Source organism: Aythya marila (genome assembly GCF_965140915.1).
Source record: "Aythya marila genome assembly, chromosome: 4".
Taxonomy (NCBI): Eukaryota; Metazoa; Chordata; class Aves; order Anseriformes; family Anatidae; genus Aythya; species Aythya marila.
Window position 1 is genome coordinate 43548823 of NC_139045.1, and position 6328 is coordinate 43555150.

The 6328-nt window shown below is 48.9% G+C and overlaps 1 protein-coding gene across 10 annotated transcripts in view; it reads right to left on the reverse strand.

Moving 5' to 3' along the window:
* The window catches only part of BLTP1 (bridge-like lipid transfer protein family member 1), a 113736-nt gene extending 110043 nt beyond the window's left edge, over positions 1-3693 (reverse strand). For all 10 annotated transcript variants that reach the window (XM_082758885.1, XM_082758886.1, XM_082758883.1 and 7 more), the window contains exon 1: positions 3566-3693. The gene's annotated coding sequence lies outside the window, so the exon portion shown is untranslated. The remainder of the gene's footprint in view (positions 1-3565) is intronic.
* Between the last annotated feature and the right edge of the window lie 2635 nt (positions 3694-6328).

Here is a 6328-nt window from a genome sequence, read left to right on the forward strand (position 1 = left end):
CAGGCTGAGCAGGCTGCCCCCCAGCTCCCACCTCACACACACGGTGTCTCCGCCGCCCTCAGGGGCAGCAACACAACACCAGGCAGGCACTCTGCAGGGATGCTGACCGGTGGCTTGGTGTGCCTGTGGGTTCAAAGCGAGCTGCTAGTGTGTTCTTCTGAAGGAACAGCACGCTTGGCAAGTCTTAGGGGTGTCCTCTGGAAAGCACAGGAGTGGACGAGAAGCTGACCCTTACCAGCACCAGACAGAGCACACATCAGTGGAGATGAGAAACCCAGAAACCCACGTGCATCTCTGCACTTTTTTACAGTATGTTCTCAATGTCTCTACTGGTTTGTGATGATGATCCCAGAAAACAAGCCAGAACACAGTCCAGAAATATAATAACCACCTTTTTTTTTTTATAAAGAACATATTTACTGTTCCAAATGTCACTTACAGCTTTTATGAGCTGCCTGGCACACTACCACAGAAAGTTGTGTGACTTCTGAGAGGAAGAAAGGAGAAGCAGCAGATTTTGGGGCACTGCAGTGACAGAATCACCACTCGTTTATTTTCACATCAGTCTTTTAAGGCGTTGTGTAGTCTCCCTGCTGCAAATGAGAGCGAGGAGAGATAGAAGGCCCAGCCCTCAGTTTGTGATGCCCACACAAAATACTTGGGGCCTGCTTTCCAGGTGCATGTTTGGATTGAATTGAAGATGTGAGGGTTCGATGTTACCTAGACTTGCTCCTCCCGGTCAGACAGGCATTCTTTAGAGGAGAAACACACACTTAACAGAAAATGTAAAAGTTTTAATTACTTGACTCATGTATTATTCAAATTTTATCAGTACTAAAAGGATGTAATTGATGGAAAATGAGGGAAGTCATCTGACAGTCCTGGGGGATGTGCTTCATTTCCAGCCTGCTCCCAGTATTCCAACCTGGACCAGGCTCTCAGCAAACACTCCGTTCCTGAAAACGCCACTCACTCAGAAGTACCTACATCAAGCCTTTATAAATACATTTCAGTTACATCAAATACATAAACTAGTGTTAATGTCAGCCTGAAGTGCTAACACTTAGCTTGAGGGGAAAAAAAAAGCCCTGCTGGAACAAAATACTAAAAAGTTACAGAAGGCACGCATATATAAAATGGGTTACAACCCCAAAATAATAAAACAGAAGCCCATCTGAAAGGTGGATGGCCAACACACAACACCGCCGCAGATCCCGTATCGTGCTTTGGCTTCATTCAGGCGGCTGGCTGGGCAAAGCACAGCACGTGAAGCTGTGCAGGGGCAGGGCAAGAAGATGAGGAGCCGGCGGACCCGCTGCCAGCAGAGGCCTTCCAGCATCCCCTCCGCCTGGCAGAGAGCTGAAGCCAAGGGAACAGCAACGCAGCCACGAGGGCTCTGTCCTACACCTGCAACTGGAGACGAAAGCAACAGGTATTTTACTCAGTGCCTGGGAACGTCACAGTAATATCGGTCTTGGGCTGATAGAAAAGGAGAGGAAAAAAGGAAATGCTATTTAATCCCATCCTATGGAATACTCTTTTCTTCTGGCACACCTTGCAGAGATGGCTGATTAAAACAGTATCCAAAGACGTGAACAGAAAGTAAAATTTCATAAGGCTCGGGGAAAAAAACAACCGTATACGGTTATGACGCAAGTAGTGAAATAAAGAATGCTGCCAATCCCCCTAATCTTCTGACTAGAATTTATGGGGGGGTGAAATAAATGGGAGTGAAAGTTTACCAGGGACATTCCTCAGAGTTTCAGTTCAGAGAAATCAAGTGTTTACCAAGTATTTGTTAATTTGGAAAGCAAAGCAAAATCTGCTTTATAAAATAATGTCCACATTTCATTCCTTAAAAGTTAACTTCCAGTCGGAGGACATAACTCCCAGTTTCTACAGCATTTACAAGATAGCTGAGCTGCAATTGCACCCAAGACACAAGATTAAAGCAGAGGAGGTAAACTCCCCTAGTCCAAACAAATCAACTCTGATAACACGCACGGATGCTTCACATCTCCACTATGGGAGCCATGCCCACAACAGGTCCTTGAGGCCAAGAAATGGCATTTCCCTGTTCTACCCGCTTGGTCACTTTCTTTCAAAGGGTCTCCAGCAAGAGCTGGTACCAAGTCAGAGCTTGACGTAATTCAGCGATGTTCGAAAGCAGTCTCACAAATGCAAACACAACCCAGCTGAGCTTCCCTCTGAGGGCACACGATGTTATCAGCACCTAGGCGCACATTCAGCGCATTTTACAAAACAAGAAGCTGCCAACCTTGGCGTCTCTCCCAAAATATTCCGGCTAGGTCTGGAGACTTCAAGCCGGTCCCAGACAGCGTAGGAAGCTCAGTGAAGTCCTTAATCAACAAGTATGGTGAAGGGGAAGGAAGAGAAGTTGTTCTCAAAGCGTGCACACACACAAAGTAAGCTACGGGATAGCACTTACACAGCAATTCTGCTATCCGAAGAGTTGCATTTGCTTCACATCCTACAGCTGACTGAAGGCTGCCATAATTTTCAGCAGAAGAACTGAGATTCGGGCCCAAGCTCCTACCCCTCAGCCAGTGCTTGAAGCAACGGTAGTGGGAAACTGTAAACAAGCTGAACGACTGTGTTAATTGCACTAATGATGTCCTGCTCCGACCTCAAGCAGACACAGCCCAACTCCAGCCAGAGCAGAGCTGGGAGCCACCCCTGTCACGCTGCTGCCTGGGCAGCACCACTCACACCGCATCTGCGCCACAGCAGCCTGCCTTCGTGAGCAATGTGTGTGCTTAGAAAAGGAGGTAAAATTAAAAGCTTTCTTCAAAGAAGCTGTGAGATGCAGAAGTGATTCTTGCAGCAGTCTACCTGCTGGGATATGTTATATCTAACAGAGAAATAGCAACTACTAGAAAAGCATCTACATTGCAAATACACATAACGCTCCTTGAGGAGGAGGAAAAAAGCTAGTTTGAGTGGTTTAGACAAGTACCAGCGTCCAAAAGGAGTAATAAAACCCTTCACATCTACTGATTCAGGCTCCAAACAACCCAGTGATGCATTTTATCCCAAACCTTTTGAAAACACTGATGCTCTAAATACTTCAACATTATGATAAAGAAAAATGAGTTACTGTGATAGGTGATTTCCCCTCCTTCCCCCCTCCAAAAAAAAAAACAAAAAACAAAACAAACAAACAAAAAAAAAAAAACAGACCGGTTTTGATAATTTATTTGTCAAAGTGCAGGGCACGAGTCCCAGCACAGAGGACCCGAAGGGGTGCCTGGTGTGGAAGCAGCGCTCCCCCTGCGCGCCTGGCTCCGGCTGCCGCTTCCCTCACTTTTACTCCAAATTCTACAAAATACACAAAAACTCCTAGCCACGTGTCCCGGCTTCCTCACGGGAGGGGGCTGCTTTGCTGCTAACGCTGCCGGTTTGGGCTGCTGAGGGGGAAAACCCCCGCGGAGCCGCGCCAGCCCCTCAGGGCTCCTCACGGCCCGCCCGCGGCCGCCATCACGGCCCCGCCACCCTCACGGCCCCCCCCGCGCCCCCTCCCCCCCCCCCTGCGCCCCGCACTTACGCCATTTTCCTCCGCCGCGGCTCCCCCACGGACCCGGAAGCGGCGGCGGCCCGGGCCTTCCCGCACCTCCCGGTGGGCACCGCCCCCGCCCCGGCCGCAGCGCCGCCGCAGCCAATGGGGAAGCGCCGCCGGGAGGTAGGGCCAACGGGATGGGAGGAGGCGCGGGGCGGGGGGTGGAAAGGGCCAATCGCGAGGCGCGGGTGGAAGAGGGGGGTGGGTGTGTGTGGGGGAGACCACGCCCTTCTTCCGCCCGGCTGTGGGAGGTGTTGCGCATGCGGGGAGACGGTGGTGACGCCGTGCGGGGGCTGGGAGAGGGCGGGGCTGGGGGTGAGGGAGGGCGGGGAGGGGTGGGGGAAAGGGGAAGGGAGGAACGTGAGGGAAAGGGAGGAGGGGAAGGGAAAGGAAAAGGGAGAATGATACGGGAAAGCGAAGAGAACAAGGGAAAGGGATAAGAGAAAGCGAAAAAGGAAGAGAAAAAGGAAAAGCAAGACCAAAATTTGTTCTTAAACACTTTAAGGTCCAGGGCGGAGCGTGTCCCACAGAGCCACAAACAGCTCGGGCTGGAGGGACCTCCACGCACACCCAGTCCCAGCCCCTGCCATGGGCAGGGACACCTCCCCCCAGCACAGGCTGCCCACAGCCCCATCCAGCCTGGCCTTGGGCACCTCCAGGCATGGGGCAGCCACAGCTGCTCTGGGCAGCCTGTGCCAGCGCCTCACCACCTCCTGGGTGAGGAATTTCCTCCTCAGATCCAATCTAAACCTCTTTCAGTTTGAATTCCCCCTCATCCTGTCATTATCCAATGAAGCAAAGAGTTGCTCTCCATCTTTTTTGTGAGTCCCCTTCAAGTCCTGAAAGGCTGCAGTGAGGTCTGTTTTCACAGAAAGGCCAGCCTAAGTCCAACATGCCACTGCGTTTATGTAACAAGTGAATACACGTGTGTATTTATAGCGCAGCCTCTCTAACAGCATGCTTCCTTTCGCCTTAGGATGGCCAGCAGTACTTCTGTATGAAACATCTTCAGTCCTTTGCTCGTGCAGCAGCAGTAGGAACTATTTCCAAAACCGATAGCAGGAGCAGTTTTGCAGTCAGAGGCAACAGCCTCATTTCACGTTCAGGTTTGTGCGTCTTGGAGCCCATCATTTGGCCCCTACCACTTCCACACCCGAGAGGTCAGTGCTCTTTTGCCAGCATCCTTGGGCCAGGGGTGGACAAACGCTGTGCTGCAGGCTCTCTTCTTGCCCAGGTGGGCGCCTGGGGCTGCACTGACGCCCCTTGCACCACAGAGCCGGGTGGCTGTCCTATTTTAGCACTGACTGGAGGTTTGTGGATTCTCACAGCACCCCTGCCTGATTGCCTGCTGCTTTTTTGAAGATTGCATTTTTTTGGATGTTTGTCTGCATTGCTGATTTCCATCAACAGTTTCATTCCTTCCATTGCCTCCCCTGACCTTTCGGGGGAGTGTCCACAAATGAGCTCCTGATATTTTCCTCCAGCTTTCTGTTTCTTCTCTCTCTTCTTTAAAGAATTTTTTCGTAATTTTCTTCCCCATAAGTAATGATGCTGGATTGCTTCTTTCACCTCTTCCTCCTATATGCTGATGCTAAATGATAAAATATATCTGACATTTGAAATTTATTTGTAGAAATTACATTTGAAAGGGTACACGAATAACCAAAGGTTCAAGATGTGTTATTTGCATAAACAAAAAAGAAGGAGCTGATTCATTGACTTTGCCCTTTATAACCCAGTCAATGAGTCAATGATTCACATCTGAAGCACCAAGAGAGCTTCTCCTGACACATCCAGCCATCCTCGAGGTGCCTGTAGGCTAAGAGATGAAATACACAATGCACTGTAATACAGTTCAATACCTTAAAAGTCATGCAACGGGGTGATTGTCACACCTAGATTCAAATTTCCATGGAGGGGAGGTAGTTCAAGGGGTTCTTTCACCACATCCTCTCTGGGCTGTACCAGAGGCTCAGCCTCTTTGTAGGGGAAGCGGACAGCTTGCAATGGCATCGCACGCATGCACGCAGCACAATCGGCCCCGGCTTGAACGCTGTCCCTGGGGCATAGCTTTTCAAGCTTGCCCAGATTTTTCTCATGGTCTAGGAAACAGCGAATCATTCATGCTTAATTCTTTTCAGCGAATGATGCTGCGTCTCTGGTTATCAGCATGGGAATTGACAAGAGGTTTTATAAATGTTGTCTCATCATATAACTTTCAAGTTGAGGAAAATTATAACCCTGTCCTCTACACTTGAACTTATTCTAAATGAGGTGGCATTCCCATTTGCCTCAGAAAGTTTATTTTTATGCCTAAGACTCCAAGTTTTTTTTTTCGTTTGTTTCTGTTTTGACTTTTTTTCCACTTTTGTTTTTTTGGTTGGTTTTATTTGTTTTTTTCTTGAAAGAGGGGTGGCTGAGCGAAAGCACCGTCTCTAAATTATCTGTACCTCTTCTGTTTTTCAACCAAAGACATCTCTCCAAACATTGTTCTGAATGCTGCCAAGTCTGTTAATTCACATTTTGTCTTTGGTTGATGCCACTCAAGGGTCAAAGTCAAGCTAATTCTGAAGTTGTCAGAATGTATTTATACAAAAACAGAAGATCCTGGGTACATGACACTATTTAACAACAGCAAAAATGTGACTGGAAACTTTAATTCCCATTACTTGGACTTACAATTTACCTTTTTAAGGCAGCTGGATACTACCACCATTTCCAGGGGAAGCGAGCAGCCACTGCTCCAGCTGA